This window comes from Gobio gobio (genome assembly GCF_949357685.1).
Source record: "Gobio gobio genome assembly, chromosome: 11".
Lineage (NCBI taxonomy): Eukaryota > Metazoa > Chordata > Actinopteri > Cypriniformes > Gobionidae > Gobio > Gobio gobio.
Genome location: NC_137104.1, coordinates 44,005,120 through 44,023,565, shown reverse-complemented (window position 1 = coordinate 44,023,565; position 18,446 = coordinate 44,005,120).

The following is an 18,446-nucleotide window of genomic DNA, read 5'->3' as shown; positions in this document are numbered from 1 at the left end:
CACATTAATGAAGTAAACAACGTCCACAGCAGTGTATTTTTAATTTAATATAATTTAAATTAAGAATAGGCAACATTATGCGAGGATGACTGTCCTCCCTTTGCCGTACCTGAAGTTTGCTGCATTTTGTCTGCTGTCTGTAGATTCCTTCATGCACATCTCGTATTCTTTCGGATGTTTCATACGCAAATGTTTTAACAGCGGCTATTGTTTTAAAAGCAGCTATTGTTTTTACAGCGGCTATTGTTTAGGGTCCTTGCCACCACGAGACAAATCGGCATTGCATATTGAACATGTAGCTTGACTTGAATCGCCTTCTTTTGACTGAAAGTACTGCCAAACAACACGTTTTCTTTCACAAGTTCCATTTTCACTTTTTCACAGCCTACTGCATACGAACGGTCCACCCAGTAAACACCTTCCCATAATCAATGGCGGCGTCATTACGTCGACCAAAGGAGCGCGCGTAGTGCGAGCCTAGGGCTCGGTGGGGAAAAACCCAGTCAAAAAACCCAATATTCGGCCGATTCTGAACCCGAATCCTGGATTTGGTGCATCCCTAATCCTGAGCTTATTTGTTTAGCATGACATTATTAGAAAATATCAGGACAATACAAGATATTATCAGTTACTTATTCTCAATCACTCTATTGAGGTTTATTTTTTTGTGATAAAGACCATTATTTCCCCTTATCCTTAACTACTTCATGTATTTTTAGCCTTAAGCAAGGACCTTTTCAAAATTACTTCACACACCACAACAAACTAGACATGATGTCATGCTCTAGGGCTTCTGTTTTTAATAAACAATAAATCACACTAATAATAATACAATCTAACATCCACTTACCCACACAGCTTCATGCGGTATGAATGGAAGTCAATGGAGCTCAAAGTCTAGTGTTACCGTGGCTTTATCTTGAAAATCACGTCAGTCGCACAATGACTGAAGACATCAAGAATGTGCATACCAGCTTTTCATGGATGTATGCACAAACACATGCACATACATAAATACTGAAGCAATAAGCCATGAGACACTGCGTGTTACAGTGAATTTACCACAGCTGATGAGCATGTCAGTCATGACTATGGTCACGATGTGTACGTTTTGGTGGTTTGAAGCAACATTTATATAGAATTCAATTACCATTCAGTTTGCATGTATATCGACTATTAAACAAAGCTTTGACACACACACACATACACACACACACACACACAGACAGACAGACAGTGCATCCGGAAAGTATTCACAGCGCTTCACTTTTCCCACATTTTGTTATGTTAAAGCTTTGTTACTAAATGGATTAAATTCATAATTTTTCCCTCAATTAACAACAAACAATACCTCATAATGACAATGTAAAAAGTTTGTTTGAAATCTTTGCAAATTCATTAAAATTAATAAAATAAAATAAATAAATAAAAATCACATGTACATAAGTATTCACAGCCTTTGCCATGACTGGAGTCCACCGGTGGTAAATTCAGTTGATTGGACATGATTTGGAAAGAAACACACCTGTCTATATGAGGTCCCACAGTTAACAGTGCATGTCAAAGCACAAACCAAGCCATGAAGTCCAAGGAATTGTCTGTAGATCTCCAAGACAGGATTGTATTGAGGCACAGATCTGGGGAAGGGTACAAAAACATTTCTGCAGCATTGAAGGTCCTAATGAGCACAGTGGCCTCCATCATCCGTAAATGGAAGAAGTTTGGAACCACCAGTTGTTCCTAGAGCTGGCCGCCTGGCCAAACTGAGCGATCAGGGGAGAAGGGCCTTAGTCAGGGAGGTGACCAAGAACCCGATGGTCGCTCTGACAGAGCTTCAGCGTTTCTCTGTGGAAAGAGGAGAACCTTCCAGAAGAACAACCAGCTCTGCAGTACTCCACTAAATAGGCCTGTATGGTAGATTGGCCTATGGTAGGCGGCACATGATGGCCTGCCTGGAGTTTGCCAAAAGGCACCTTGGAGGACTCTCAGACAATGAGAAACAAAATTCTCGGGACTGATGAAACAAAGATAGAACGCTTTGGCCTGAATGGCAAGCGTCATGTTTGGAGGAAACCAGGCACCACTCACCTGGCTAATACCATCTCTACAGTGAAGCATGGTGGTGGCAGCATCATGCTGTGGGGATGTTTTTCAGCGGCAGGAACTGGGAGACTAGTCAAGATGGAGGGAAAGATGAATGCAGCAATGTACAGAGACATCCTTGATGAAAACCTGCTCCAGAGTGCTATGGACAACAAAGGAGTGACTACAGGACACCTCTGTGAATGTCCTTGAGTGGCCCAGATTTTAACCCGATTGAACATCTCTGGAGAGATCTGAATCCCTGCGTTATGGGGACAAAATGTCCCCACAAAGATGGCAATATCCTCATCCTCATCCTTGTGGGGACATTTTTAAGTCCCCATGAGGAAAACATCTTATAAATCAGACTAAGTGATGTTTTTTGAAAATGTAAAAATGCAGAATGTCTCCTGTGATGGGTAGGTGTAGGGGGTAGGTGTAGGGGGATAGAATATACGGTATGTACGGTATAAAAACCATTACATCTATGGAAAGTCCCCATAAAACATGAAAACCCAACATGTGTGTGTGTGTGTATATATATATTTTTTTATTTATATATATATATATACATATATATAATCAGTTCATTCATTTTAAATTAGTTAATTCATTATTTAGTGTCCACTGGCAGACATTTCCCCCAAAAAATGAATTAGCCTCTAATAATATTGCACACCTAAAGAAATATTTTCCTCAAAAATTAAAATTCTCATAATTTACTCACCCCCGTGTTGTTCCTCATACAAAACGATCTTGAAATGTATTGCAGGGGATTTCAAACTTTTTGGAGTCAGGGACCCCTTAAAGGGTAGAATATTTTCCAAGGACTGTCTCATAATTATAACAGTGATTAAACCCAAAGTTAATGTGGGTGAGAGTAATGACCATAATATGCTTTTTATTGGTGCAAATGGTCCCCATTGTAACTGTAGGCTACTTTTTAATAATAGGCAGCAGCTCAATTTTAGTTGCACCTGTAAGTCAAACCAGGTCAAAACACAGGTAAGAAGCATCGGTGTATAAGTCCCTTTTTATTTTTAAATCCAGAAATCATATAAAATACTAATAAAATGAAACGTTAACAAACTCTGTAAACAAATCCTTTAAATGTAATGGTAGGCCTATTCAGAACAGAGAAAAAAATATATGAATAAAATAAAAATAAATTATAGTGCCATTCATTACAAACATTTATTTTAAATGCTAAGCCTATAACAAACTTATTTAAAGTGAAAGTGAAACTAAACTCTGCGGTGGGCTCACATATTTGACATGAATCGTTAGTCACGGTGTAACATTTGATTTGCTAAACTATTATTTATTATGTAAAGACTTTGTAGTTTTCTCGTGTCCCAAGATCCACTCAAAATAGCATACTTCACATACTTAAAAAATAACACCACAGCCTGCTCACGTCGATTGTACAACAGAGGAATCAAATTAATTAATAATTAACTTTTCTATGTTTAGTTGTCTCATAAGAGCCTGCGATGTCAAGTTAGCAATGTGAGAAGAACTGATATGTTGTGTGTGTGTCAGCGGAAAATAACTTAAAATATTCCATTACTCCAGATTAGAGTAAGGCATCATTCAAAATGGTAAAGGGTCTATTTTTATTTGTGTACCTTCAAAATAACAGCAAAACGTCGTACTTTTGTAAAATAAAGAAAACAGACAAAATGCACTTGCCGTCTCGGTCTCCATGAACAACTTGATGAAGCACGTAACAAAAATGAAGCAAAACTCAGCAGAGAGTGCTACTTACTTGTCACACAGACATGAAAAATACATCTATATTAACCTTGAAGTGTCTACTTTTAAATGTCTACGTTTTGCTTATTTGATGTTAAATGCATTATATAAAGCACTTTGGAATATACATCTTGGCATGTTTCAGATGCTAAAGAAAACCCCACTTTGAAAACCCCTGATGTTGTGCACAAGTCATATAGACTTCTTTATGGGCCTTTTTTCGGTTTTGGAGCTTGACGGTAGCCTGACGTCGTCATACTCAATTCTAGTCAGAATATGAGTCTGAGACCGCTCCGTTGGGCTGTGATTATGGGGCGTGTTTCAACCGAACCAGGAAAGATCTCAATTGGATAGACCTACAACCAATCAGAGCAACGGAGCGACGCACAACGTTAGTTGTCAAATGTCAACAGAACTCAACTGCACTGTGTTGCCATGTCCGCGGGTTGAAGCGACCCCAATTATGTGATGTACAAACCCAGGAATGCGATTTTTAGCTGCCAGCCCTGCCAAAATAACACATATTTTACCCCCCAAATGCCTTTTTTTTCCCGGAGAACCCCCCCTGGAAAGCTATTGGGCTTGTTTTTGGCTAGTTTTGAGGAACGTTAGCAATTGGGCGGGTTTTGTTGTAAAAACTTGGCAACCCTGTCTGCACGCACGCTGGAATAAGTAGCCTAACGTTAGAAGAACAAGATTAGTGTAAACGATCTTTGCCGGTGTTGTAAAAAAATAATTTAAGGATACACAGAGTACTTACCAACACGATCATCATTTCTGAGAGAAATAGTAAAGGTGAATGCATATACGAACAAGTTCTCCGTTTAGGATTAGAACAAACTCAACCCAAGCGGCTTTTGATGATGTGGATGATTACGTTACTGTTTATCATCTGTCCATCATCGTCTAAAGCCCGCCCTGACAATTTCATTGGTCCGAACAGTTTTTGTTCAGGCATAATTACTTCTCTACCGATCAATTCCAGACCGAACTGCCCGAGTAAAAATGTTGTGGGCGGGGCTAAGTTCGGCTGGCATCCAGGCTAGCTTGACGGTGCATCACAATATGCTTTCCTTGTACAAAAACGAGCAGCGTGAACGTTTTTCAAAATGTCTTATTTTGTGCTGCACAGAAGAAAACAACACAAAGGTTTGAAATGACATCAGGGAGAGAAAATAAAAAGAATTTTCAACATTAGGTGAGCTGCCCCATTAATATTTTTTGGCTCATTTAAAAATAGATAACTTATCCATATTTGAACATAAGGTAGAGGCTTTAAACTCATCACTGCAGGAGTCTCTTATGTACTGTCTCATTCAATCACATGCATTACGCACACAATTTTCTCTCTCGCTCTTCCTTCAGCTCAGAGTGATGCCCTGTAGGGAATTTGTTATTGTGAGTCCCTTGTCTGTGTCATTTTCCCTCTTTTTCTGTATCATACACACCCACACAATCAAACATACTCTCGATGGCATTCAGAAAAGACACCGAACGCACCAAAAGCAGATGCAAAACAGTGTTTTGATTGGACGAAGTTCCTGATTTATTATCATTAGCATGAGCTATCCATTCTGTTCTGGTGGAGTCAGCTCTCGCCGTGGGAATGCTGGGACATTGGTCCGCACGGGTGTCAGCAGGAAATGAGATCTTGCAGCAGGATCTTATTGATGTATGTAATGCATGGCCGTGTTTTCACCTGAGATTAAAGCAGCAGAAAGGAGGGAGGGAACATGGAGCGCAGAAGTGCAGAAAAACGAAAATGCCAAAAGGGCCATTGAGATGAAAGGTTAACTGCCTTCACAAACTATTATTGACCACAGAATATTACATTAGAAAGGTGTGAGTGCCCTTCTGGTGATTTGTACTCCCTGTATCAAGTGAGCAAGCATTTTCTTTTGAAAAATCTCTCATATGAACCAGCAGTAGACTTACCATTAATCATGGAGAACAGTAGGCATTAGAACATGGAATGAAATACCCCAAAACAATCAGGAGTTAACAACATGGCACACAAGTGATAGCTGTGAGATTAACTTTATATGCATTTATTCAATTGTACATATTTTTTAAATATTGAAGACATTTGCATCTGTATGACAAGCAATCATTCAGCTTCACACAGGCTATTTTGTTCAGTGATAAGCTGCATGGGAAACTAAATCCACCAAGGCTGAATGAAAAGCGGTGATGCATTTTGTTTATTTGAGCTAGTTAGGGGGGTTTGGGGGCATGTGCTTTCTGGTGAAAATTTTGCTTTCCCTGATCTACATACACTATATTGCCAAAAGTTTTGGGACGCCTGCCTTTACAGGCACATGAACTTTAATGACACCCCATTCTTAATCCGTAGGGTTTAATATGGAGTTGGCCCACCCTTTGCAGCTATAACAGCTTCAGCTCTTCTGGAAAGGATTTCCACAAGGTTTAGGAGTGTGTTTTCGGGAATTTTTGACCATCCTTCTAGAAGGGCATTTGTGAGGTCAGGCACTGATGTTGGACGAGAAGGCCTGGCTCGCAGTCTCTGCTCTAGTTCATCCCAAAGGTGTTTTATCGGGTTGAGGTCAGGACTCTGTGCAGGCCAGTCAAGTTCCAAACTCACTCATCCATGTCTTTATGGACCTTGCTTTTTGCATTGGTGCGCAGTCACGTTGGAACAGGAAGGGGCCATCCCCAAACTGTTCCCATAAAGTTGGGAGCATGAAATTGTCCAAAATGTCTTGGTATGCTGAAGCATTAAGAGTAATGCTCTAGACCAGTGGTTCTCAAAGTGTGGTACGCGTACCACTAGTTGTACTCAGGCTCCCTCTAGTGGTACGCAGAGGAATCACTAAATTAAAGTCGATGTAAAGGCAAATCTAAAAAAAAATTCTAAACACATTATAATTGTTAGAAATGTATTGCTGAAACACGTTACAAAGACTGTGAACTATGTTGTACTAAAACGGTGGCTCGATGACGCACTGGAGCCACTGAGCCTGGCCCCTCCCCTAACACTATAACAACTAATGTTAGAGCTCGTTCGCATCAGTGCGCCTGTTCAATCCAAGGTTACTGTCACTACCGTTTGTTACTACTACAGCCTACAGTTAGCTAGCTAGTTATGCCTTCATCACGTAAATGCATATCACCTAGTTGTAAAACCTATAAAAAGCTTATAAAACAAAATCAATGATATCAAGAAGAGGTGGATTAATTTTGTGAACAGCTGCCTTGATCTCCACCAACACCTGCCTCTGCAGTGATCGTTTTACACCGGGTAGTTTTACAAATGTTCATCGGAGATAACTGGGATTCACTGATAACCCTCTGCAGAATGGGGCCGAACCGACTATCTCCCGCCCCTGCCTTCATCCGCCCGTCCTGCCAACATCTGGTGCCATCGTTGCAGAACGTGCCACTGCCCTGTTGTCTTGTGTGCTTACTGCAGCTTTCCTGCTAGTGGGCGTGGTTTCAGCGCAGATAGCAGACATAACCCCAGCGTTTGAGAGCAGATAATGCTGCTTTTATTTTTTTCAAGATTTTGCTTGGCTTTTTTATCATTCCAATTTGTCTGGGTGGTTAATAACACATTTTTCTGTGGTGTGACAAACTCAGAACAAATATTTAATTTAGATTTTACAGGGACTTTAAATATAAATGAATGTTAAAACAATACACTTTCATTTAATCTTATTTGAGTAAAGTTTTTTGTTTTTACATTTAAGTACAGTACAGTTTTAATTTAACTTTTTGGGTACAACACATTTTAATTGAATCATTATTTAATTATTTTATTCACCTGTATGTAAGCACAGTGCAGTGTTAAAGTACAAACTGCGTATTTACAATGTTAAATTGGCTGACAACAATAAATATTCCTAATCGGAATAAACTGCCTCGTTTTTGAATGTGCAGAGCTGTATAGTTAAGGCCAATTTATACTTCTGCGTCGAGTGTACGCCGTAGGCTACGCGCGTAGCCGACGCCGTCGTGAGCATTTATACTTCTGCGCTGTTGTCTGCGTCAATGTGCAATTACACATGCAGACGCTAGTAGGCAGTGTCCTCGGGCATGTTGGTGCAATCAAGAGAACAGCCGAAGAAGAAGCAGTTTGTTGTGTAGAATCTATACATTCATGTCGGAATATCAGCAGCAGTGAGAGAGCGGCTTTTCTTGCAGCTTGAGTTGTTGTATCCATTACAAATTAAGCATCTCTAGTTGATTAGTAAAGTTAAATAAGGCGATCTGGCGCTGGAATGTGTTTGTGAAATCATGCAGAGCTCGTGGCCGCTGTTTTCAGCAGCGGTGGCTCGAGCAATCGATTGCTGTTGCGGAGACTTCATTCACGAAATATACCCTAATGTGTCCTTTTTCTTGATATACAATTACTGATTAACATCTTTGGTTTTAATGAGAAAATCAATAAACTATACTCAGCGGATCTATGTATTTATTTACTACCATAAAGAATCGCTGGACTGCAAAATATTGTGTTATAGCAGACGTAAGGAACTTTCATCCAATTTCTGGACACACACACACACACACACTCCTATCGCAGATTTTTTATTTATTTATTGACCTGAGGGAAGGGTTCTGGCAGACCAATCACAGCGCTTGCGGTACGCGTAGAATTGACGCGTTGTTACATTTTTGGAGAGGTGCGCGTCAGGGTACGGCGTATCCAACGCGTCTATGCGTAGGGTACGACGTACCCTCTGCGTGCACTCGACGCAGAAGTATAAATTGGCCTTTAGGCCTACTATGCTACTGTATTTTAATGTTGCTCATCATGGTGGTTCTTGGAGAGCCAAATATTTTCTGAGGTGGTACTTGGTATAAAAAGTTTGATAACCACTGCTCTGGATTCCAGTGGTGGCGTGCATTACACCACTGCATCTGACACTTTGCATTGCACTTGGTGATGTAAAGCTTGGATGCAGCTGCTCGGCAATGGAAACCCATTCCATGAAGCTCTCTATGCACTGTTTTTGAGCTAATCTGAAGGCCACACAAAGTTTGGAGGTCTGTCGCTATTGACTCAGCAGAAAGTTGGCGACTCCGGCGTGCTGTGAGCCTCAGCATGCGCTGACCCCACTGTGATTTTTTACGTGGCTTACCACTTCGTGGCTGAGTTGCTGTTGTTCCAAATTACTTCAACTTTGTTATAATACCACTAACAGTTGACCGTGGAATATTTAGAAGTGAGGACATTTCATGAATGGACTTATTGCATCACCGTACCACGCTTGAATTCACTGAGCTCTGAGAGCCACCCATTCTTTCACAAATATTTGTAGAAGCAGAAGCTGCATGCCTAGGTGCTTGATTTTATACATCTGTGGCCATAGAAGTGATTGGAACACCTCAATTCAATGATTTGGAGGGGTGTCCCAATACTTTTGGCAATGTAGTGTATGTGCATTTCAGGCCAACAAATGGATAAGAAATAGCCCTAAAACCATGTCAGTGGGCAGTAGATTATTTGTCAATACCTGCTCTCTCCTCATCTCTATCACTCTTTCTTTTTCTCTCAGTCTCCTTATCTTGCCCTGTCTCTTCCCCTCCTAAAGCTGAGCTTTGACTGAAAGTCTTTTCATTTTCAGTGTCAGTGAAGAAAGTAAACATAGGGTCAACTGATATTTAGCTTATGGGCCAGATTTACTAAACAGGGCAAATTAGAGAACACAGATAATTTCCACAATGACCAACGCAATCAACCAAGAGCAGCGCAAATTACCGTCTGGTTTAAGACATGCTTTTTTGCCGTTAAATAATGGCACAAAAACCAGTAAACTGACTAGCACAAACCTTAGTAAATCACCTTGCATGATTCATTTAAATACTCTCCTCCCATAAATTTTGTTTCTGAAAAAGAGAAAATCCTACAAATGCATATGCAAAAAGGTCAGCCGCAAAAATAACCCTGTCCACACCTTTTCATCGCTAATTTTTCATCTTGACAGTAGTTTTTAACGCCAAAAGAGGGTTTGAGTTATGTTTTAGTAATTCTTTTCTTAGACAAGTTAATTTGCTGAAGGCTACAAACGCTAGGTAAATAAGTTTATTAAATTAATTAACAATATGTACAGATTCATTGTTAATCTTATGCCTAATAGTATGAAAACGGCTTCATCAATGTTTCTTGTCCCCTCGCATTGATAGTTACTAATTATTACATTACATGAATCACGTAAATTATATAGGCCTATTTTTGTTTTGTTTTTGCCTACATATTTTTGTTGTCATTTAATATTTCTATTCTAAAACAGCTGTCAAATATGAAATGTTAAGTTTATCGACTTAAATCTTATCTCGCACTTTATGACCGTTAACTGCGCTGAAATCGGTACTCAGCCGCTTCTGTTCTTTGAACATAAAGCCCCCCCTACTTTGATTTGATTTGTCATTTCAAATATTTTGACATTGACGAGTGGTGACAGACCGCAGAGACAGTTCAGATGAGAAGATCTTGGTGCTGTGCAATATCCTTGCAGCACTAAAGTAGTGTTAATACTATACTATGCAATTATTTTACTTACATTTATTACCGGTATATTCACCTCGGAAATATATATATATATTACAATAAGCAACAGTTTTCTCCTCTCATCATCAACAACAACAAAACACAACATGTTTTCAGTCTGTTTTTTTTTCTTCTGAAAATAGCCAAATCTTTTGTAAATGCCTTGTCGGTTTCTCCACAGAAATCAATTAGAAACTATGGTAACAGTGAATATCCCCAGTAAACGACAAGTTTCCTGACCCTTCCTTGTACTTGTTAGCTCTGCTTTTTAAAGCGTTTTAATGCATTTTAATTTAATTGATTAAGGATTTATGATTCTCCAAATAAATGCAATTTCATTCACATGACTAAAAAACAAGACCATAATTCTAAACTTAGTAAGGATTTTAAAATTCATGGACACGCACAACTGCCTGTTGCATGAACACCTCCGTCTCTTTAGTGCAGATCAGGGAAATGCAGGAATCAGATTGAAGTGTTAAGTCTTTTATAGGGTCATGTGCTGACAGTAGACTTTGCATAAATGTCATACAGGCTTATGTATATCTAGGGGTCTGATAGTTATACAAAGAAAAGGAAAGATGAAACAAGGAGACCAATCAAAATCCTGAAAGCCCCTTAAAACAGCAGGCCAATACTGTCACATACACAGAGATATGAATGTAATGCCCTCAACCAGCCTCTGATAGACTGCTTGATTGAGGCTGTCATTTTCATTCATTTTAACATCACAACAAACACAACAATAAAGTAAATAAATGTGGACAGTGAGGTCGGCCATCATCAGCTGTGTTTGTTAACACATAAAAGCAAGATCGGCTGCACGTTACCATCAAAGAAGTAATAGTAAATAAAATGTAATTTAGCAAACACTTACAGAAAGAGCCTTGATTTAGGTTTGTGTTTATAAAAACACAAACTTAGTAGCACTTAAATGTCCAAAATGATCTAGTAATCTCGTATCTCTAGTAAAACTCTTTCCTCGCCAGCGTTTTTTTATTTTTTATTTGCCAGCCACTGCCAGCGTTTTTGATCATTTTCACAAATTCATGGCCCCCAGAATATTTTGTTGTATGTATATCTGAACATGCAATTTATCAGAAGAAAGAACAGACCCTCCCCGTTTCATTCTAGCATCATGCATTATTTCTTATCAACACTTGAATGTGGGTAAGTTTCATTAAAAAAAGAAAACCGCATATTTATCAGAGACTATATGTCCGGATCTATATATATAATATTGATCGGGTTAATACAACACATGATAATATCCTAAATAATCCAGCACCAGTGACTATTAGGGGTGTAACGATACACCTATGCCACGGTTCGGTTCATGTCACGGTTTTGGAGCCACGGTTCGGTTCTGTTTGCTGTGGAGTCATGGTTCATGGCGGGCACCAGCAATAATAACACTAGATTCACTTTTAATTTAATAATAACAACAGCAATAATTTAACTTTATACATTGGCTTCACGTTTTATTTAGAGCAGTTAGCATAGCTGAGTAAACTCAAATGAAATAAATGCCTCCACTGTAGACTAGTCAGAAACAATCTACTCATTTTACCATTTACCATAATGTTTAAAAAACAAAAGCACATTTATTTCATTAAAATTGATGACACACACAAGTAAATGTCACACTGTAGCCTACTTAACAAACACATGAATTGTATGAATATGATTAATAATGATGAATAAATAGGCCTATAAGTTAAAAATATTAAATAGTGTGGTGGCTACTTTACAATATTAACAAAAACTGCTAATTTAAAAATAAACAAAATAACAAAGTGAAAATAAAGTGGCATTTTGTGGTTATGGAAACAACAGTTACCATGGCGAATACACAAGACATCATGAACTGTTAATGAAACATGAAAACTGCTCCTGATAAACAGAATGCACATCATAACTGCATGCAAATCCTTCCAAGCTAACACACACGTCGAACCAGTTACGTGATTTATTGGTACTTTACTTTTATTTCATGACTTTCAAATTGACATCGTAACGTTGAATGCTCGTTGTTTCTCTTGCGCTTATAATATACGGCGTGATAGGGCGAGCGTGTGCCACATGCGCGTGTTTAACTATAGAGTGTGCGCTACGAGTGCAGTATAATGGCTTACAGGACAGGAAAGCCGTTTTCTGAAGTGAGAGAGATTTTTTTATTTTGTAACAAAAGCTACGAAAATGACGATGTTGCTGGGTCTCCAAGGTAGCATTTTGCCTACCTGGCTAAATGGGGAAACTGGCTCTCTTTGTCCTTCCACCATGCTGCAACTTTGTCCTTCCACCATGCTGCAACTTGAGCGATCACCCAAGGTGATGTGATATGCACTTGGAAGACAAAAGTTAGTGTATACTTAGTAAATAATATTATTATAATAATATTTAGTAAAAATACAGCTCTTATTAGTTGTTAAAAGTGCACTAATTACTATTTAATATAATGTCAAGGAAGAATTTTTTTTTTTTGTGGCATAAGGTGAAGTGAGACCTGGGCTGGGGTGGGGCGCGTTCGGTTCGACATGAGAGTATCGCGGTTTTCCGGTTCGGTTTGAATATCGTTACACCCCTAGTAACTATGGACGCTCCCAACATACATATGTGGCGTATGTAATTTATACCTTAAAGGAACACGCTGACTTTTTGGGACTTTATCTTATTCCCCATATCCCCCAGAGTTAGATAAGTCCATACATACCGTTCTCATCTCTGTGCGTGCCATAACTCTGTCTGATGGACCCACCGCTAGCATAGTTTAGCAGAAAGACTGGAGGTAAATGGCTCTAGATAGCCTACTGCTCAATAATTGTCAAAATAACGCCAACATTTTCCTATTTACATGTTGTGATGTCAGGGTTTTTCCTGGGTCAAAAATGGTCTTCGGTGGTGGCTGACAGACATGGTCATCCATACACACGCACGCACGCACAGTAAAAAAGTACCCTACCCACGTGATCTGCAAGCGCAATACTGACAATATATTTTAAATAAATTCAAAGAAAGTTTGTAACTTTTGCTTATCTTATTTTGATCCCACATGAAAAAATACTGTAGTATATTATAGTAAAATTACTCTAGTAAATACTATAGTGTTTTTGAACCGTACTATAGTAAATATACTACAGTAAATTAACAAAGTGTAGTAAATACTATAATATACTATAATATAGTATTTTTTCATGTGGGATACCTTGATGTTTGTTTTTGTTCCTCATTTTTACACTATTTACTGATAATTGTTTTGGTATATAATCATATCAATATTAAAAAGTAGTTATAAAAAAATTAACAAATTTTAAATTTTCCTAATTTTGTCAGCTAGCTAACAACAACTTTGTTCTGGGTTCACCTCACTCTAGTCTAAACTAAGTGATTTATAGGCTATTTATTTTACTACACATTATGAACATAAATAAGCTGAAAGACTGTGAATAATTACAACTAACTCTTACACCCACTCTTGCTAAATTGGGTGAGCACACTTGTTCTCTTCAGACGTGTTCTGAGTAAATGATTCAACTGATTCGTTAGTTCAGTGTTGGACAGATCAGTTGTTCTAACCAGTCGTTAAAATGATTCGGTTCAAAGGAGTCATTATGTGGCGAATCGGACATTAACAGACGCTTTGTGTGCGAATCCCGTCTGTTAGAACATTGCGAAAGATTTGTCAACACACAGAAAACACTTCATAACCGGATAGGATTTGTTTCCCGTTTATTGAAAGTATGGTTTATGTCAGCTGGTCAGAGAATCAGTAAATGTTTTTTGAGCGCATTTCACACCCAGCGGTAATCGTCTGATAGCGCCACGTGCAACTTGGATTCGGTCTTCCGACCTTTTGATTTTGATTAACGTAAAATGTGAACTATTAGAAAGCTAAGAATGCTTATTTTGAAGACAGAGAGCGTGCAAGCGGGGGAGGAGATCTGATCGTTCTCTCTGTCACTCACTTACAAGCGCAGCATCTATTCTACATCATTCATAAATCACAATAACTCATCAAATAAAGCTTTGGCGGGACAAAAATTTGTTTTGGCAGCCGCCAAAAAAATTTCAATGTAGGAAAAACCTTGGATGTGGATAGTTACATTGTGTACTAAGACCGACGGAAAATGAAAAGTTGTGATTTTCTAGACCGATATGACTAGGAACTATACTATCATTCCTGCGTAATGATCAAGGAATTTACCTGCCGTACCATGAGTGCAGCGGCGCAATGATATTATGCAGCACCTGAAAATAGGCTAACTTCCATCTACATAACCAACGTGTAACAGACTTATTTGTGATTTATCTTATCATTTGTTTTTTGTGTACATTTTTGACATTTCCGTTTAAATAGGTTTAAGGTCTGCATTATCTGTCTTAATAAGTAGGGACTTTATTTGTTCAGCTCTTACAGTGATTTTTTGGAGATCAAACGGTTTCAATAAACTCCATGAAACATCAGTAAAGTCTGGCCATCATGGCCAGGGTCCGCTACACAACGTGACAATCTGCTTGCACAGAGAGCGCTGGGGACTATCATCAGGTGCTGCATAATATCATTGCACCGCTGCACTCATGGTATGGCTCAAAGTTCCTTGATCATTACACAGGAATGAGAGTATAGTTCCTAGCCATATCAGTCTAGAAAATCGCAACTTTTCATTTTCCGTCGATATTAGTACACAATGTAACTATACACATCACAACATGTAAATAGGAAAATGTTGGCGTTATTTAGCAGTAGGTTAGCTGGAGCCATTTACCTCCAGTCTTTGTGCTAAGCTAGGCTAGCAGTGAGTGTGTCAGACAGAGTTATGGCACGAACGGAGATGAGAATGGTATGTATGGACTTTTCTAACTCTGGGGGATACGGTGAATAAGCTAAAGTCCCAAAAAGTTGGCGTGTTCCTTTAAAGGGTTAGTTCACCCAAAAATTACTCACCCTCAAATGCCAGCGAACGACATGAGGGTGGGTAATTAATGACAGAATTTACATTTTTGGGTGAACTAACCCTTTAAGGCTGGTTGCCACCCATCCTTAAAACAGACAAATAAGACGACAATGCAGTGTCGTAGCTACTCCTGCTGCACAAAATCATGTCAAAGGAGATGACAGACAAAAGTCACAAACTCTCGATCCACCTCCCTACACATGTATTTCCAGTGTAATTTATTGGTCAAAAAAGACTAAATACAAAGTTGAGCATAGATGATAGCATTATATATATTTTTTTACATTTAAACAGCTATCGCAATGTTGTTATTGTGAATTCTTTTGGCCATAACAATAATGTAGTGATCTGATAACGCAACCCTACTCTGATTATTACACCTTTAATTGAATGGTTTATGTAAATGTAATTAATGTGGAGCAAAGACTTTGGCATGTGATTTGTGCATTAACAAATGTAAACTAAATAAGTATTTGGAATGCAGATCATTGACATATTTCCCAAGGGTTCATCTATACTCCTAATGTGGGCCAAGTTGTCTCACTGGACCACTTTTAAACAACTTTTGAAATATATATTAGGAGTTAGTTTTAGTTAATGTCCTATTTCTTCATGACTAGAGGAGAACTTGAAAAGTGGCACAGCTTACTACACCCTCCTCCATGCCAAAGAAGAAAAGTAATCCAGGTTAAATTAAACGTAATCAAGCTCACCACTATCTCCCTCCTATATATGTCAGCTGGACTGAAAGAGAAGACGACAGAGACACTCATTCTGTTCTCCCAGAGTTGACTGTGTGGTCCCTCTGTTCATAGAAAGAGAGACAGATTCCCATTCCATCCCACAACACGACCTCATCCATGGAATAGTGATTAGCCAATCAGCATTCCCGTCACATGAGCTCCACTATCAATGAGTGAGTGAGACAGAGCGAGAGATAGTGAGCCATGCAGAGAGAGAGAGAGAAGGTGGAAAAGGGTGGGCTGCAGGTTCGATGGAGAGTGGGAGGGAAGAGCGGGAGGAGGAGGGTAGAAGGGAAGCTCGGGAATGTTGATGCAAAGTACTGACAAATGCGGAGATGAAGCATTAAGCATGACTGATGAAGATGTATGGTGAGCGCACATGCGCGCACACACTCCATCACAGATAATGCCCCACACTGCAGGACGCCTGTGAGGCTTCACACATGTAAATGCATGCACATTCACCGTGTTGACTCATACGGACTCGCAGGAGGCAGGAGGGGAGAGTAAGGCATGGACCGACAGGTTCACACGCATGTGCAGATGTGGACACAGGATGAATGTGCAATTACTCCTTCTCTCATACACTCCCTGGCAGAGTCACTGCAGGTAGAGTCACCTTAGCAAGGCCACTGAGATACAGATATTAGGAAATGAAGGACTGTGTGTGTGCTAGAGGTGGAACACAGGAGAAAGGTAAAGAAAAGAAAACGATATAAAGAGATGACTGAGGTCTTGTTCTCAGGAGGAAAAATCTGAGAAGCGGCAAATGTCTCTCCATTGCTCTCTAGTGTGGGTTGAAACACCTGAGGTATTAAAAAGATTCATTTTTATTTCCTATGGGGGGGGGTTAGAGTCAAAAAGAGGGATAAAATGAGACAACAGAGAGAAAAGGAAATATGGTGAAAGAAAAAGATTTGAGAGAGAGAAAAAATATGACAGAGAAAGGGAGATGGGAGATGGAAAGAGACAACAGAGAGACGAAAAAGTTGAATGAAAAAGTGAACGATTGGATGACATGAGAAAGATGCAATGAAAAATCTGAAAAAGATAAATGAAGGGATGAGATGAAGAGATCACAGAGAAAAGATGGAATGAAAATTATGAGATGAAAGAAAACAGTGAAAGAGAGAGAATGACGAAAAGAAAAGATGAATGATAGAGGGATGAGATGAAGAGATCACAGAGAAAAGATAATGAAAAGGATGCGATGAAAGAACAAATTCAAGCTAAAGGGGGATGAGATGAAAAGAGATGGGGTCGAAAAAGAAGGGATGAAAGAAAAAGAGGGATGAGATGAGGAAATCACAGAGAGAAAAGAAAATGAAAAGGATGAGATAAAAGAACAAAATGAAAGCAAAAGGGGGATGAGATGAAGTAAAGAGATGGGATTGAAGAATAAGAGATTAAAGAAAGGAACGAGGTGATAAATACAAAAAGGCAACATGGTGAAAGATTTGAGATAAAACATGACAGAGAAAGGAGGATGAGATGAAAAAGAGAGAGAGAAAAAAAAGAGTCAGATGAAAGAATGAGATAGAAATTGGAGATGATATGAAAACGAGACAACAGAGAGAGAAAATCAAGTTGAATGAAATGGTGAAAGATGGGGATTGGATGACAGATGAGAGAGAGAGAATGGTGAAAATAAAAGATGAATGATAAAGAGGGATGAGATGAAGAGATCACAGAGAGTTAAGATAATGAAAAGGATGAGATGAAAGAGAGAAAGAGGACAAAAATGAAAGCAAAAGGGGGATGAGATGAAGAAAAAGAGATGGGGTTGAACAAGAAGAGATGAATGAGGTGACAAATACAACAGAGAAAAGAGATGGCGTGAAAAAGAAGTGATGAAAGAAAAAGAGGGATGAGATGAAGAAGAGACGGAGAGAAAAAGATGACGAAAGAGGTATGAGATGAAAAGGAAGAATCGACAGCAGAAGAAAGAGGGATGAGAGAAGGGGAATCATCTTTCACAGAGGGCGTGTGCAGTGGGGATCCATCATTTGCCGTATATGTGGTACATGCAGTGATCAATGTGATGATACGAATCAGAGGGAGGAAAAATGATCAGAGCGGAGACTGAGCTCACAGCAGCTCCTCCAAACACCCGGCACTGAAGCAGCACTGCAGTCCAACAGCACCAGAGGCTCTCTGCGATTAATGAAGCGTGCAGCTCCGTTGTTCAAAACCGACACGGTACAAAAGTTCAGTGCGGTTCAGGCTCCATGTAATGGTGAAATCTTCTCAATGACTTTTGAAAGGGTGAACCGAAACAAGAGCAGCCCAATGTGAGCTTCGCCAAAACATGTGGTCATCTTCAAGGTGAGCATAATCACCATCTGGACAACCATCTGCAATTATGTAATGTCTTTCACTTCAAAAGCACGCAGTGATTTG